The sequence below is a fragment of the Falco cherrug genome, chromosome 3 (genome assembly GCF_023634085.1).
Source record: "Falco cherrug isolate bFalChe1 chromosome 3, bFalChe1.pri, whole genome shotgun sequence".
Lineage (NCBI taxonomy): Eukaryota > Metazoa > Chordata > Aves > Falconiformes > Falconidae > Falco > Falco cherrug.
In genome coordinates this window covers 10480157-10495903 of record NC_073699.1, presented here as the reverse complement: position 1 = coordinate 10495903, position 15747 = coordinate 10480157, and the positions used below count along the sequence as shown (strand labels likewise).

General features: G+C 39.1%; 1 long non-coding RNA gene across 1 annotated transcript; it reads left to right on the top strand.

The window, feature by feature from the left end:
* The first annotated feature begins 1030 nt into the window (after positions 1-1030).
* LOC114017322 (uncharacterized) lies at positions 1031-15055 on the top strand. Its single transcript, XR_003562308.2, has 4 exons — positions 1031-1435; positions 5612-5681; positions 13314-13443; positions 14875-15055. It is a non-coding gene; the product is annotated as an uncharacterized LOC114017322 (long non-coding RNA).
* The last annotated feature ends 692 nt before the right edge of the window (positions 15056-15747 follow it).

Sequence of the window (15747 nt, the reverse complement as noted above, 5' to 3'; positions counted from 1 at the left end):
AGATATGCATTTCTTGTTCCCTGAAAATCTGCAATTCTCTAGAATTTCCACTTTTTTTATATGTATATTTAATATTGAAGGTTGTATCTTTAGTTCAAAAAGTAGTCAAGAGATGGAAGACAAAATAAGGACAAGAAACATTCCCAAAACTCTGAAACTGTTGCCTAACTGCTTCAGACTTTCTTATGGAGGCTATAACCCAAGAAATCTTCATAACAACAGTTCATATGACAATATGCAAAATGTATCTGGGTCTTTGGAAAACAGTTTTGTAAAACATAAAAGAGGACAGATGACTGATAAGCCATGAAGTATCAGGCATCCAGGGCAGATCAGTAAGCAAGCACACTGGAGGCAGAGAACCTTTAAAGGAACGAGTAATGAAGAAGGATAAGTGAAAGTGAGAAGTACAGAAGGGTAACAACACTTTCCTATTGGTGAGCTACCACCTGAGCCTTTTCACTGATTTTTACATTGAAATGAGATGACTCCTAAAGAAGGAATGGTGTCAGCAATGCCTGCAGTTCTGTCTCTAGATTCTCATTGCCAACAGGTTCAAGTCGTCCTTCAGTTAATAATACCAACACAGGCATGATTTCATAGATTAGACCACTAATCTTTAGTGAAAATATGTAAATTGGTGCTTTATATTTTATGATTAATGAGCTACAACAATATTTAAGCTAACATATTTCACTCACCAGTGTAGTCCTAGGGAAGAAGAGATGACTGGCAAATTCAGAACCTTAACATTTCAGAAGTATGCTGCATTGTGTATAAAATTACAATGTTTGTATTCACAAACAACTCTTGAAAGTGAAAAGACTGACATATAGCCTGTATACTTATATGTGCACATATTTTCTATCTGATATACATAGCTTTAGATAACAGTCCGAAAAGCTCTTTGCGATCTTGAAGCAGAACAGACAACAAAACATTTACAACTATGGACTCTTAAAAGAACTCCTGGGATAAAACACTTGCACTGAAACCTCCATCTATTCAGGCGGTTGGTTTGTTCATCACTCTTGAAAGAAACAACAAATTTCAGGCTTGATTTGGACAGCCAAGTGAACATTTTGAGAATTTCCAGGAAAAATTACTTCTTACTATATTGCTTTGGAAACGATTACAACTAGTGTGCATTTATTTAATTTTGAAGAAATTAAGGACAGCAAACCAATCCATGGCCAGTAATAGCTGAAGCAGTGGAAGTGTCCACCAGAGAAAGAAGTCATGTGGGCAAAGTTAAAGACTGCAAAAGGGTCAGTCATCAAAGTGCCTTCAATCTACCTGTGGCAATCCAAGAAGAAGGAAGACAGCTGGTAGACCACAATCAGGGTGAGGAGTAGGAGGGGAGGATGCCTTGTGAAGGGAGAAGCAGAATCATATTAAAAAATCACAGAAGCTACAGTCTTTTGATGGAAAATAGGTAAGGGATGAGAGTTGTTATTATTTTCCACATGTCAAGCAAATGTTCATTATGCAACAAACCTTTCAAGAGAAGCTAGCCATCCAGGAGGTTGAGTGAATTAATTGTATAGCTGTGAGGAAAATGAGAGCTACCTATGCTTGTTCCCCATGCTTTTCCTCTCCACTGGAGGGTCTGGTTTGGGGAAGGTCTAGCAGGGGTTTTGTTTAGTGTTTGCTCAACCACCGGAGCTTTAATTTGATTTATTTATGCTTGTTTTGCATAACTGTGCAAAGTATCACTTGCACATCATTTTGCTCCTCCTTAGCTGATGGTTAAAACAGAAATTAACAGGATAAAAAGGATTTATAGAGCACTAATATGGAGTCTAGCTGTATCAGTTGGTTTTACTTTAATAATACCACTAACCAGTAGAGACAGGAAATCACTAAAGTTGAAAAGAACTGCATGAGTTTTGATTTTCTTCTATAAGACAAAATAAACAGGCATCTATCATAAGTAGCAAAAAAAAAAAGATATAGGCAAGGAATTTTGTAAAATAAAAGAGATGAGAGGATGAATGATATATTACAAAGATGTCAGTCACATGCATTCCTCTGGTTGCGCTACAATTATGTAAGTTTCAATTGAAGTAGGTCCTGTTATGTAAAGTATTTCAAGAGGTAAATTCAATACATATAGGTCCTACAAGGCGTTTGGTTACCCATGCATTACAGCATACTAAATATAAAAGCTAAGTTTCTGTAAAACATCTAAATAATTAAAAAAAAAACAACAACTATTAATTCATCCATGCTGCACAAACACATAATTTTGGCATCTACAAAAAATGTGACCCATTAGTTTTTCAACATGGAAGGTGAAATGAGAATTCTCTGCCTACCTGCATGTGAAATTCAGTTTTCAGATAATAATCTGAGTTTCAGAAGTGTGACTGCTTTTATGGAAGAGATCTATTCCATCTAATTTGGTAATGTGTTTCTGTATACCTGCCGTCTTTTGGATGCAAACAGAAGTGCTAACAATACAGTGGTGGTGGGAATGGATCACTCAAAAATCTGCCTATGTTCAATCAAGAAGTTCATAGTTTTCTGAGCTCATACTATTTCCTTATCCTGAGATATAAAATAGCACTAGTATTTTGTATATATACAATTGTATTACAATATGTTGTTGTAAAATGCATATATACATATGTTTAATCTGATATGGGAAGGCATCCTGTAGTGGTATACGCACCTTCATGCTTTTTTAATAGCAAAGACTAGAAACAGCTAAAGAAAACCAGTCACATACCAGGAATAAACCTGGCAATCAACAAAGACTTCAGAAATAGTTATTCATTTTATAACTTACAGAATAATTTAAAATTTAAATATTTGACTTATGACATGTCAGCTAGTCTGCTAACCATCTTGAGCTTATGAAGTGAACATCACCTTTTAATTTTAATCTTTGAAGTTTAAAGATACTTTTATAATTTGTCTTGGAATCAACCACAATTAAGATTTTCAGTAGCAATTACCTAGATTTAGTCTGTTACATTCAGTCTCTGAGGATGCATTCACTTTATGGCATTCTGAACATCCTCCCTATCTGTGTAAAAGAAGCTGGTACTCCAGATATAAAATTGTCTTGTCGGGAAGTAAGAGTGGAAACAGGCTTAGAGTTTTGAAAAACTACAGGAAAATATTGCATAAGATACCAGAGTTACCACTGAAATCATAAGTGAGCAGTGCTGGAACAGATGTTTAATCCTCTTTCAATTATGTTTCTTTCCAAGACATCTTAAATGTTAATCTGCATCTCAATAAAATTGAAGAATGAAACCCTGTTCTACTAAGTCAATGGCAAAAATTTAGCTGATACCTTTTCATATTAAAATCAAGGATCACATCCTCTCAGTGTAGTCTAAATGTATTATAATTGTATGTTGTGAATACATCATTAATATAAATGCTATAGGCCTATATACCTAGAATTTAATTGCTTTTCTGCATCAAAACATGCAAAACGTAAGAAAAAAAAGCTTTAAAAAGCAGTACTCTGCCTTTCATTGCAATGGTCTATAGCAATAAACAGTAGTTCTGCAGCTGTACAATGGTATCTTATGCCATGCTTAAGATACCAGTACACAAATGGCATAATGTAATAGAAAATGACACATCATAGGTTGTTACTAGCTCACTGACTCAAAGAAAAAAAGAGATCATATTTATTAAAATCAGTGATGGTTTGGAGAGAAGAGCTGCAGAGGAGGGGAGATCTTCTGTCCAAATGGTCTATCATTGAAGTGATTCCCTTCTGCATCTAAAGAGAAAGTCTGGTCTGTGACAAGGACAGTCCATTAACTGATGTGACCTGATTAGGCTCATAAATGCTGCTGCCTGTATTATTCAGACAAACAAAAGGTAAAGAAGCGAGGACTCTAAGGCAAAGGGATCCCACCCGGGTGGGTGCTCCAGCTTAATTCTTTTTACACTGCATGAGTAAACCAAATGTCCAAGTAACCAAATGTCCATGAGTAAACCAAAGTTCAAGAGAGACAGTCAAGCAAATGATGGGATTATAGTTCAGGATGAAAAGATGTGGGAGGGTAGGGAGGAATGATAAATGCTCTTTCACCAGAGGAATTATAAACAAATTTAATCTTTCTTAATAAAGTATTTAATTCTCCTCCCTGTGTCAGATCATTCAACACATACTTATATGGTAAAAAAAAATATCTTTTTTTCAAAATTACAGTTCTTACCTCATAATTTAAAGTATGTGTCAAAACAGTTACTGCATTTATTACATTTTCCCCAATACATGAAAAAGTATTTTTATTTTGAAACAAGTTACAGAAACAAGTGGAGGAAAATGCAATCTATATTTCTCTAGGATAGCAAAGGAAAACAGAATAAGAATATAGAAAAGTTGTAATTGCTAATTTTTCTAATTAATGATGCCCAGACTAAAACCAAATATTCAAAACATGATGCAAATATTACATGAATTCCCATAGCAATCAAATGAGACTGTTGCTTTATGCCATTTAGTGACAGAGACAAGCCAGCAAAAAAAAAAAAAAATAAATCACAGAGACCATTGCTGTCAGTTTATTCATTGAAAGCAAGAGAGAAGAATCAGTGCATTTGGTTTATGTTGTGAGGTTTTGGTAGCTGGGGGCACTAAAAGGGGTGATTGCTTCTGTGAGAAGAGACCAGGAGCTGCTGCCATGTCAGACAGAGCCAGCTCCAGTGGCTCCAGAACAGACCCTCCGCTGGCCAAAGCTGAGCCCATCAGCAATGCTGGTGGCACCTCTTTGATAAAGGTGTGAAAGGGTAAAAACCACTGCACAGCAGCTTTGAGAAAGAGGAGCAAGAAAAATGTGAGAGACAGTCCAACAGACACCAAGGTCTGTGAAGAAAGATGGAGAGGAGGTGCTCCACGTGGTGGAGCAGAGACTCCCCTGCAGCCCATGAACAAGACCATGGTGAAGCGCATTGTCCCTCTACAGACCATGGAAGACCACAATGGAGCAAATATCCACCCTGCAGCCTGTGGAGGCTACACAGCACCAGGTGGATGTGTCCTGAAGGAACCTGCAGCCCATGGAGAGCCCGTGCTGGAGCAAGCTCCTGGCAGGGACTGCAACCCATGGAGAGGAACCCATGCAGGAGTAGGTTTTCTGGGAGGAGCTGTGGCCTGTGCGGGACCCATGGAGCAATATGTTCCTGAAGGATGGTACCCTGTGGAAAGGACCCATGCTGGAGCAGCTCTTGAAAACCTACAGCCCATGGGAACAGCCCACATAGGAACAGTTCATGGAGGACTGTACTTCACGGGAAGGACCATGCACTGGAACAAGGGAACAGAATGAGAAGGAAGGAGGGGCAGAGAGGAGCTGCTCTGAACTGTTCTGAACTCTAAGCCCCATTACTCATCCCCTTTAGTCACTCAGGGGTAGAAAAGGTGGAAGAGTTGGGAATGAATGAGTGAAGTTGAGTGTGGGAAGAAGGAGGCTGTGGAGAAGATGTTTTTAGTTTTGTTTTTGTTTCTCACTATCCTACTTTATTTTTTAATTAGCAATAAGTTAAATTAATTTTCCCCTTTGATTCTGTTTTGCCTGTGATGGTAATTGTTGAGCAATCTCCCTGTCCTTGTCTTGACCACATACTTACTTTCTCCCAGTGTTGCCAAGGAGGGAGTGAGAAAGCAGCTTGGTGGACACCCAGCAGCCAGCCAAGATCAACCCACCAAGGTCAGACATAGCAGATACAGACTATAATCTCATCCTATGGTTTATATTACTTAAATGTTTAGGGGGTTCTGTCAAACAACTTCTGCTTTTTTGCAGAGAGGTGATCATGCACTAGAACTTATACATAGTACAAGACCTGTTTAGTGAATGCTTAATTAAATGAATATGTATGCTTAAGTAAAAAGAAATGCAGCTGAAAATTTTAAAGGTTATCTTCTGCAGATCTGCAGATTAGCAAGACAGGTGGAAATGAAAGTATGGTGGAAATGATTTTTTTTTTTTTGGGGGGGGGGGGGGATTGGAGTTGTTTTTTTGGTTGGTTGGTTGGTTTTGTCAACCAGCTTTTAAAATACAGCCACTCCTAAGGTAACCCCCGAAATGAGTATCTTAACAGATACAGCATTGTCAGCATGTTAAAGAGAGTGACTGCATGCGAAAACAAACCACACAATAACTATATTAATTAGAAAAGGCAGATGATCCTACCATTCCTGAAGATTTAAAAGGTAGCTCAAGGCACAAAATGGTGCTTGCTAAGATCAGGACTCAAGAAGCATACTTTTGCTAAGGACACAATGCAGAAATTGATATGTGTACAAGCATGCATCAGATTTGATTACATGCATATTCCGAATTAGGATATTATTTGGCCCCTTCCACATATAAAGGTGATCGCTTTCTAGTCATATGGATAGCATGCATGAAATCAAGAATATGGAGACAGAAATGTCCATGAGCCTGCAAAGATATACTTTCCCCTGTCCAGCTTATATCTGCATAATACTACAGTGTGTAGAGACACAAGTTTGGTCAGAGCTGCGTTTGTATGTTGCCAGGGTTGCACTCATCAGAAGAACTAATTGACTATGTCTTATTACTGTTATTCTTCTGTTTCTAATATAGCTTCATTAGCACTATTTTGTGGGGCCTTACCACATATTTCTTGCCCGGAGCAGGGTTACACTTGCCATTTTGCAAAACAAGAAAATATGGAGAAAACCAAAATTATGGGCAAGTATGGAGAGGCAGAAAAGGAAAAGAGGGGAGATAAATTATGAGAGAATAATCAATATCAGCAAAGTTAAAAATCAACAAGTAAAGAAAGTGCCTGAAAATGTGTAAGGAACCTAAACAGTTGTAGCTCTTGGACCATGCCTTGCAGAGTATGGCATATTGCCTTACAGAAGAACTGTAAACTTGGCTTACTGGTATAAGATTGCAAAGCACAGAGAAATGTCTGCACAAGGAGGAAGTAATGGTATCCTGGATCAGGACTATCTGCAATGAAGATAACAAGAAGAAAGCTAGTAAACTGGTCCACTTAACATGTTAGACGAGCAAGCATACAACAATGTGCAACATATTATGAAGAAAAAAGAAAAAAGAGGATCTGTACACCTTAATACATAGCCAAAATTATAACCTAACTCATTCAGCCTTAGACTGGTGGCATAAATCACATGACTGGACTATTATTCTAAAGAATACCAATTTCTCAGATTCGTAAGATAGGCAAATAAATACCAGCCAAAGGGTGATGTATTTCAGGGATACATCCTTCTGCTCAAAGGTCAAGAATATAGAGGAAGATAGACTTTCTGTAAGGTTCTGGGTCATGGTAGATCACCTTCCTTCCTCAGAAGGAACACACCTAGTCTAAAGTAAAAAATTATCAGAAACAACCAAGAATTTCTTAAAGAAACTGTATTAAAAGCACAGATTCAAAATACCTATTTTGGAAGAAGATGGGACCCTTAGTGAGAGACCAAGATGTCTGTACCATAAGTTTGTTTCAGAAACCTCACTTGAATACAGACAACAAAGTAGATATTGAATTCTGAATTATAACATGCATGTTAGGACCAAAAATCAAAGTAATATCTTCATTCTCTTTACTCACTAGAAAATTCAGTAGGAAAGTCACTAACTACTTTTATAAGAAAGGGTCAAAGCCCTTCCACTAGTTTCTATTATCCATTAGTATCTATTATCCATTAGTATCCATTAGTTTCTATTTTGAAAATTAATGAAAGATACATAATGTCTCAGAAAACTGGAATTTCTTGGCCTGTCTGAAAGAAAGAAACAAAAAAGACTCAAAATACTATATATCATTCAATTGAGGCCCAATTTTTAGCAGAACTTTGAAGCAAATAATACTACATACTAGTTGAAAACATCTTAAAAAATTTTAAAAAAGATGTTGACTATCAGTCACCACCTTGTCAGTGAAGACATTTCTCTGCCTAATCAAATTTCCATCTTAGGCAATGCATTGCCTTTAATGAACAAAGAATAGGTTTCACATATTTAGACACTAGTAAAGTCTGGGATAGTATTTTATGTGACATTCCAGGGCAAGTTAGGGTAACATAACCTGGGTGAAAACTCAATCAAATGGATGCAGAACTGGTCAGGAAACTGTTCAGTGAACAGCAGCTGAAGGTCACAGTCAAAACTGAAAAAAATGCGTTGAATACTTTTCTGTGGGAATTGGACCACAATCTTTTGCTATTCAGTATTTTCAAGCTCAGTAATGCCAGACTATCGGGGCACTTATGAAGCAGACATACTGCACCAAACAAGGAGATATTGCAAACTGTGTTCAACAGTATCATTTTCATTTGGTTGTTTACATGGTTGTTAGATGCTCTGCATAGCACTCTGCTTCTAACCCCATCAATCAAAGCTTTGTACACAGCCATGCTATGGCCAGCAGTCTGCAGACCATAACTACTCTGTTTTCCCTTGTGCTTTATTCATTGAATGTTCTTTCCATGTAAGTACCATACAGATAACCTGTCACTCTGGTTCTGTCTTCAGGAGGGAGTGATATGGCATGCTGCAAATCATTGTATGAGCTTTTCTTTCAGTAAATATCATTAGATATTTTTCCTCTGGCTTTTTTTATTCAAAGCCTTTAATATGGATTAGTCTTTAACTAAAATCCACTCTCAGTCACTGTTTCTTTTTTACCTGCACTCCTTTATTAAAAAAAAAAATTAAAAAAAATTATAGAGCTACCACATAAGCATGAAATATATATTAAAGTACTAGTATATGCATGAGAATTCATGCAATCATGTAATCATACAAAGGAAAAAGAAGCACTAAAACCTTTTAAAAGAGATCAGCATTAATTCTGATTGGGTTTAGTATTTGGTTATTCAAGGAGTTGGGTAATTACCAACAACACATAGCAAAAAAAAAACCAAAAACCAACCAACCCTGGTGACCTGCTAATAAACTCTAAATCCTAAAATCAATGCCAGGCAAAGGGTCACTCTCTAATCAACTAAAGGATTTTAAAGCTGTCAGCTACTTTCAGCTACAAGAGGCCAACAAGTGCACAGAAACAGTTTCAACTTTATTGGCATAATAAGCAAAACCACTGTGTCTGTCTTAAGTAAACACAGTAGTGAAAAAACAAGGAAATTGTGTTGTATCAACACAGAAACATGATTTAAGCAGCTGTAATTTTCCAAGTGTTTTGTGTGTCTATCTGATATATAATCAGTTCACAGAACCAAAGATGAATATAGCAGGACAGACATTGTTTCTCCAACTCAGCTCTGCAAATTGGTACAATTAATTATCTTATCAGCTGAATTTGACCTATTTTTACTCTTAAAATCAGTGGATTTATGAAAGTGGCTACGCTTCCCAGAACTTGAGATATTACTTTTGTTAGGAAAACTGTCTAGGGAATCAAGCAAGTTTTGAACTTCTGTAGCACGTTAATTCATTTTTTTAAATTTTTTTTTTAACAGGACTAGATGTATAATCAAGGCAATTCTTTCTAATCTACTTTTGTCTTTAAACTTGTTTCATTTGTAGTGGTCTTTTGAACAGAGATGGACAAAGTAGCAAAAAAGAGCAATTAAATTCACAAAAACCTAATTACATTCTAAAAGCAAAAGTTTAAAATAAAATTGCTGTCATTGAAACAGCAGGTGCACCTTAACACATTTCAGTTTTAAGTATTACATCGGTATGGTACTTGAACACTTGAGCAGTAAAGAATTTCCATTTTCCCAGGAGGATACACAGAGTTATCCTAACGTCTTGCTATTGAGCAGGGTTAGATACCTATCTACCCAGAGTTTGTTCAGGCACAAAGAATGAAAAAGAACTGAGTATGGGTGCCTTCCTTAAAATGCCTAGCTGATATGGTCTGAATATGTATAATTGTCAGTGTTTTTTCAAGGGAGCTAACAGAACTACTAGTGCCAACTTGGAAAGACCACCCATAATCTGAACAATTGCATTCCTTTGACAGCTGCAAGAATAGACGTCATTAGATGGCATTCAGTAGTTCATTTTAACGAGATTCCAATGATTGGTATTAGTCTTCATTTCTTTATCATTCACAGTTGGCTAAGTGTATGAGGATGAAGTAGGGTAATACCTCCTGAATTAGGTTTAGAGTTAGAGGGGAGGAAAAATGTGTGCATGATAAATGGATGCATTTAGATGTCACATTGCTGTGTCTCTCAGATATAATGTTCTGAAAGTGGTTTCCTCTAGGGCAGCGGGACAACCCTCTGAGTGACGATTTAAGGTACACAAAAGCAGCCTACATGTTTGGGGCTTTTCTATTCAGCAGACCTACATACTAAAATTGAACTGATACTGACTGAAATCCTTATCAAACTAAGTCAGCTGCTGTAGTTTTTTTAAACGAAAGTCAGAGAACTTAACTTGAAATCTGAATTTCATTGCTTGCGGAGACATTTTACTATGCATCATTGAGTCTTGACAGTGTTAACATATAAAGCCTTTTCCCTTCAGTGCAATACTTGAATTTTATTTTTGACAGTGTTAACATAGAAAGCCTTTTCCCTTCAGTGCAATACCTGAATTTTATTCAAAGATTATATTTTTTATTTATGAATCTTGTTCAGGGGAAAAAAATGGATTTTTAATTCAAGCTTCAAATGTGCTGCATGACTACATAGCTAACAAAACACATGGGAATAGCAATTTCTATCAAGTGAAGCAAAAACGACTGAAACTATCTGAAATGTGTTACAAGAGTTTTTTTGAGAGGCTTGATCACTGCTGTGGAAAATGAGAGGTAAAGGAGGCAATGTTTAAAATAAAGTAAAGAAAGAATTTCTAGTTACAACTAAAATGTTTCTAGTTGTTCTCTGCACAATTCTACCTGGAGTTTTATAGAACATTCTAAGCAACTAGATTTAAAGGACAAAGAGAATATCTTTTGCCATGCCTGAAATAAAAAGTACGTTGTCTTATAGCAAACACCATTATGAGTGGTGGTATCTAGTACCGACTTACTCAGGAAGCAGTTAATGTACTATGCTCTCAATATATGTTATGTAGTATAGATGGCTTAGATGGATGGACCACTTGGTGGATGAGGAATTGGCTGGATGGTCACATTCAAGGAGTCGTGTTCAACAGCTTGATACCCAAGTGGAGAACAGTGACAAGTGGTACTCCTCAGGGTTCTGTACTGGGACCAGAGTGGTTCAACATCTTTGTTGGTAACATGGACACTGGGATTGAGTGCACCCTCAGCAAGTTTAGTCCACCAGCTGGACGGAAGTGATGCCATCCAGAGGGATCTTGACAGGCTGGAGAGGTGGGCCTGTGTGAACCTCATGAAGTTCAACAAGGCCAAGTGCAAGACCTTGCACATGGGTCAGGGCAATCCTAAGTACAAATACAGGCTGGATGGAGAATGGATTGAAAGCAGCCCTGAGGAGAAAGACCTGTGGGTGTTGGTGGGTGGGAATATCAACATGGCCTGGCAATATGCACTTGCAGCCCAGAAAGCCAACCATATCCTGGGCTGTATAAAAAGAAGCCTGAGCAGCAGGTCGAGTGAGGTAATTTTCCTCCTCTACTCCACCCTTGTGAGACGCCACTTGGTGTACTGTGTTCAGCTCTGGGGCCCCCAACATAAGGCGGCCATGGACCTGTTGAAGTGAGTCCAGAGGAGGGCCACGAAGATGATCAGAGGGCTGGAGCACCTCTCCTATGTAGACAGGCTGAGGAAGTTGGGGTTGTTCAGCTTGGAGAAGAGAAGGCTCTGGGGAGAGCTTAGTGCAGCCTTCCAGTACCTCAAGTGGGACAAGAAGAAAGCTGGACATGGACTTTTTACAAGGTTGTGTAGTGACAGGACAAGGGGGAATGGCTTTAAACTAAAAGAGGGTGAATTAGATCATATAGAAGGAAGAAATTCTTTGCTATGAAGAGTGGTGAGGCTCTGGAACAAGCTGCCCAGAGAAGATGTGGATGCCCCATCCCTGGAAGTGTTCAGGCCAGGCTGGATGGGGCTTTGAGCAACCTGGTGTGGTGGAAGGTGTCCCTGCCTATGGCAGGGGTTAGAACTAGATGATCTTTAAGGCCCCTTCCAACACCAACCATTATGTGATTTTATCATTCTTCCACAGTACTGCTGTAATAGTGGGCAAGCCTTAGGGGGTCATTGTTTCAGTACAGAGAGATGCATTATTCTTGTGTGCATAGTAGCTTTTCTCATGTCAAGTTATGTTTTAGATGTTCTTCTATCTTTAGTCACACTGAGAAATTGATAACACTTCTGTTTGTGCTTCTTCAGATTTAGTTTGAGGTTCATAGGAATGGCAAAATCTAGTGGTGTGGAGGCAATGCAAGATTTTTCAGCTGTGCAGTCCTGTTTGGTATCTTGGCTTTGTTACCAAGCAAAAAACCAATGAACATATTCTCTGAGCTAGATGTATTAAATCACATCAGCTGACCTCAAGCTCTATTTAAAGCAACAAAATAAAGAATAATTAGGTAAACACTGCATCGTCAGAGAGCACTTACTGTCTGGCTGCTAGATGTGAGATGATACTATTACGACTACAAGTTGTAGGCACAGTTTGTTCAAAGCCCAGTCCAAAGGGCAGTAATGCTCCTATTGACATTTGTAGAGGTTAGATTGAATAAGTTATGGCTGAGATTAGGGAAAAAAGAAAGAAAAAAAAAAAGTCTTTTGGAAATCATGCAGGATCCAGTGTAACAGAAAAGTCAGTGATTTGTATTAAAAACACAGCCATACTGGGTCCTGCTGTCCAGGTTTTGATAGCAATGGGGTCTGTGGTAGCGGCCCCTGTGTGGCGGTGGCAGGGATGCCCTGTGCAGGGCACAGCTGGCTCCAGCTGGTTCCAGCCGGGCACAGCCAGTTCCAGGCGGTTGCAGGCGGCTCCACCGGCCCCAGCGCAGGGCACCGCTGAGCCCCGCAGCCACGGGCGGGCGCCTCGGGGAAAGCCGGGCTGAGAAAGGGCAAAACGGTGCCCGGCAGCCAGGGCTGAGGGCAACGGGGTGAGAAACAGCCCGGCCAGCCCCGAGGGGGCAGCGGGAGGGGGCAGGGGGCTCCGGGCGCCCCCGCACAGACACCCCCACGGGCCCGGGGCAGAGGAAAAGTGTGAGGAGAACGGAGTGGCAGAGAGGAACTGAGATGGACCGACCGGACCCTGCTTTTGTTTTTGTTTTTCACCATCCTTCACAATTTTTGATTGACAGTACATTAAATTAATTTTCCCCAAGTTGTGTAGGTTTTGCCTGTGGCAGCAACTGGTCAGTGATCTCCTTGTCTTTATCTTCCCCCCACAAGTTTTTCTGTCGTATTTCTTCCCCCAGTCCTGTTAAGGAGGAAGAATGAGAGCGGCCGTATGGGTGTCTGGCCGCTGGGCCAGGTCAACCTACCACAGCGGTCTACCAAGAACTAAGGGCAGACTGGACAGGAAAACAAATTTAAAGAAGGGACTTGGTAAGTCTATGAAAACGTTCATAATCCACTCATTGATCTAAAAGGACTCTTCAGGTGCTGAGGGGCATGCGGTGGGTGATGGCGGGGCCTGGCAGCCACAGCCCATTCTACTCCCCAGCCAGGATAAGGGCAGTCAGGGGGGGCACTGGGGCAGCCCCAGTCCTGGGCATCAGGCACCTCCCTGGGGACAGGGACAGGACGGGGACCGGATGAGTGTGGGCCTACAAGTGGGCCTGGCTTGGAGAGGCCCATGGCCATTAAGGCCAGGGCTGTGGGCATTTGGAGGCTGGCCCCGCTACAGTGTCACTGGGATAGGGGCTGACCCCAGCGCATCGTCAAGTTTAAAGAACGCATTCACATAAATCATTAGCTGTCTGCCCAAACTATATAGCAAAAATTAATCATGAGATCTTTTAAAGCATCTTAGTTGCTAGTGATTTATTTTGCACTAACTGAAGAATGTAAGAAAAACAGAGAAGTTAAAAAATCATTTTTCTGCTCTAAATTTCCTATTTACTTCTATTTCTGCCATGACTGAGAGCAAAATCAGAAAATGCAATAGGTTTAAATTTACTTACAAATAAAAAACAAATAATAAAACTAGCCAGTGGAATTGCATAAGGGGAACCTGGACTTGTCCCCTCAGTCTTGAGGCCAAGAAATAAAAAAAAGCCTCCTGTTAGACAGAAGTCTAAGTACCAGACAACCTAAATGAATCTTTAACTCCCAGGTGTAGTGATAAGGAGAAGGCTGCTGAAAGCAGAGCTCCTGATTTCCTCATGCATATGTTCCCGCCATGAAACATGATAAGAAGTTAACAGCCATAACTCCCAAGTGTTGCATTGGGTGACTTCTTTTTGTCATCATACAAAACCCCCTTTCTTATTGTTGTATAGCTGGCAACAGTGTGAACACATAGCAGTTGGATATGTGACTAAGAGCAAAAATTCATTTTTAAAGCCCTGCTGGGAAGCAGTTTTGCTCCATCCAGCAATACACAAAAGATAGCTCATCATGCCCATCCACAGAAAATATAGGCTTCAGGAACAGCAATATCCTGATGTAGGTCAGCTTGCCACTGTGTTTTTGCAGGACAGAAGGAAAAAACCCATCATTATCTCTTCTAATACCACAGCCTTGATTTATAGACAGTTACCTGCATTTTGGCTTATCTGCAGTGGTTAGAATAGGAAATTTTTGAATACAAGACACTTGAATTTCACACATCACTCATATTTTTCCTATACATAATATTCCATAATGCTCTGTAAGGGTCTTTAATAATGTAGAGGCATCAGTCATGGTTAAAACATAGATTGGAACAGTATCTGTTAAAAAAGAAAAATAAATGCCTCTAGCACATACCACCCGCTGTCATTTCTTTCCTAATCTGCTCCCTGCATCTTGGAATGCAAAACATTTTTCCCCCAGGAAGACTATCAGGACAGCATCTTTGAACTGAGAGACAATCTGAGCCTGTTATTTCAAATGGAAGTAGCAGAGCCGGTGAGCCATCCAAGAATGAAGTGGTCCCTTCAGTCCTGCAGTTCATGCAAGAATGCTAAAAAACAGACAGAGATATGTGAATATGAATACATCACACAGAAATCTGGCTCCAATGTCACCCCAAATGACTTAGAATTAATATCCCAGTCAGTATAGATCACCAAACACAAAGCTTGCTTTGTTTGTTTGTTTGTTTTTTTCTCTCCCCAGTTTGATGCAACAGAAGTCCTTGGTTCTACCAAATAAACACAATAGTAAAGATGATGTATTGAAGCTTTTCAGCAGAAGGATAAAAGCTGTGTAAATTTGATACAACTGTACAGAATTTGTTGCTATGCTATGACTTTTGGCTTCTCTCTTTAAAATACTGTTTGTCAGTAGTTTAAACTCTTAATTCAAATCAAGTTATTAATTTTACCATACATTTAATTTTTTTTAAATGGAACAGTATATGAAGGGTGTTTATGTGTGGTGTGAGTCTGTGGAAGGTGTTGATCTGCTTTACTGAGTAAAATTGGATCTATAATCAGAACCTTGTAATATAAGGCTTTTATTTTTCTGGTGTTCCTAGAATATTCTAAATAAAATAGGCAAAGGTATTTATTTATATGAGCAAAATTTTCTCTTGCATTTTGTGCAGAAGCAAATTAAATGCCCGTGACTAAACTGGATTATATGACTATTGTGACCAGTATATTGTTGCAAGTTCGGCATAAATAAATAAGTTGCTAACCATGGGTGGTACCTGTCCCATTTGCAAGTGACATTGACTGAACTAATAAAATGCTGTAAGTTAGA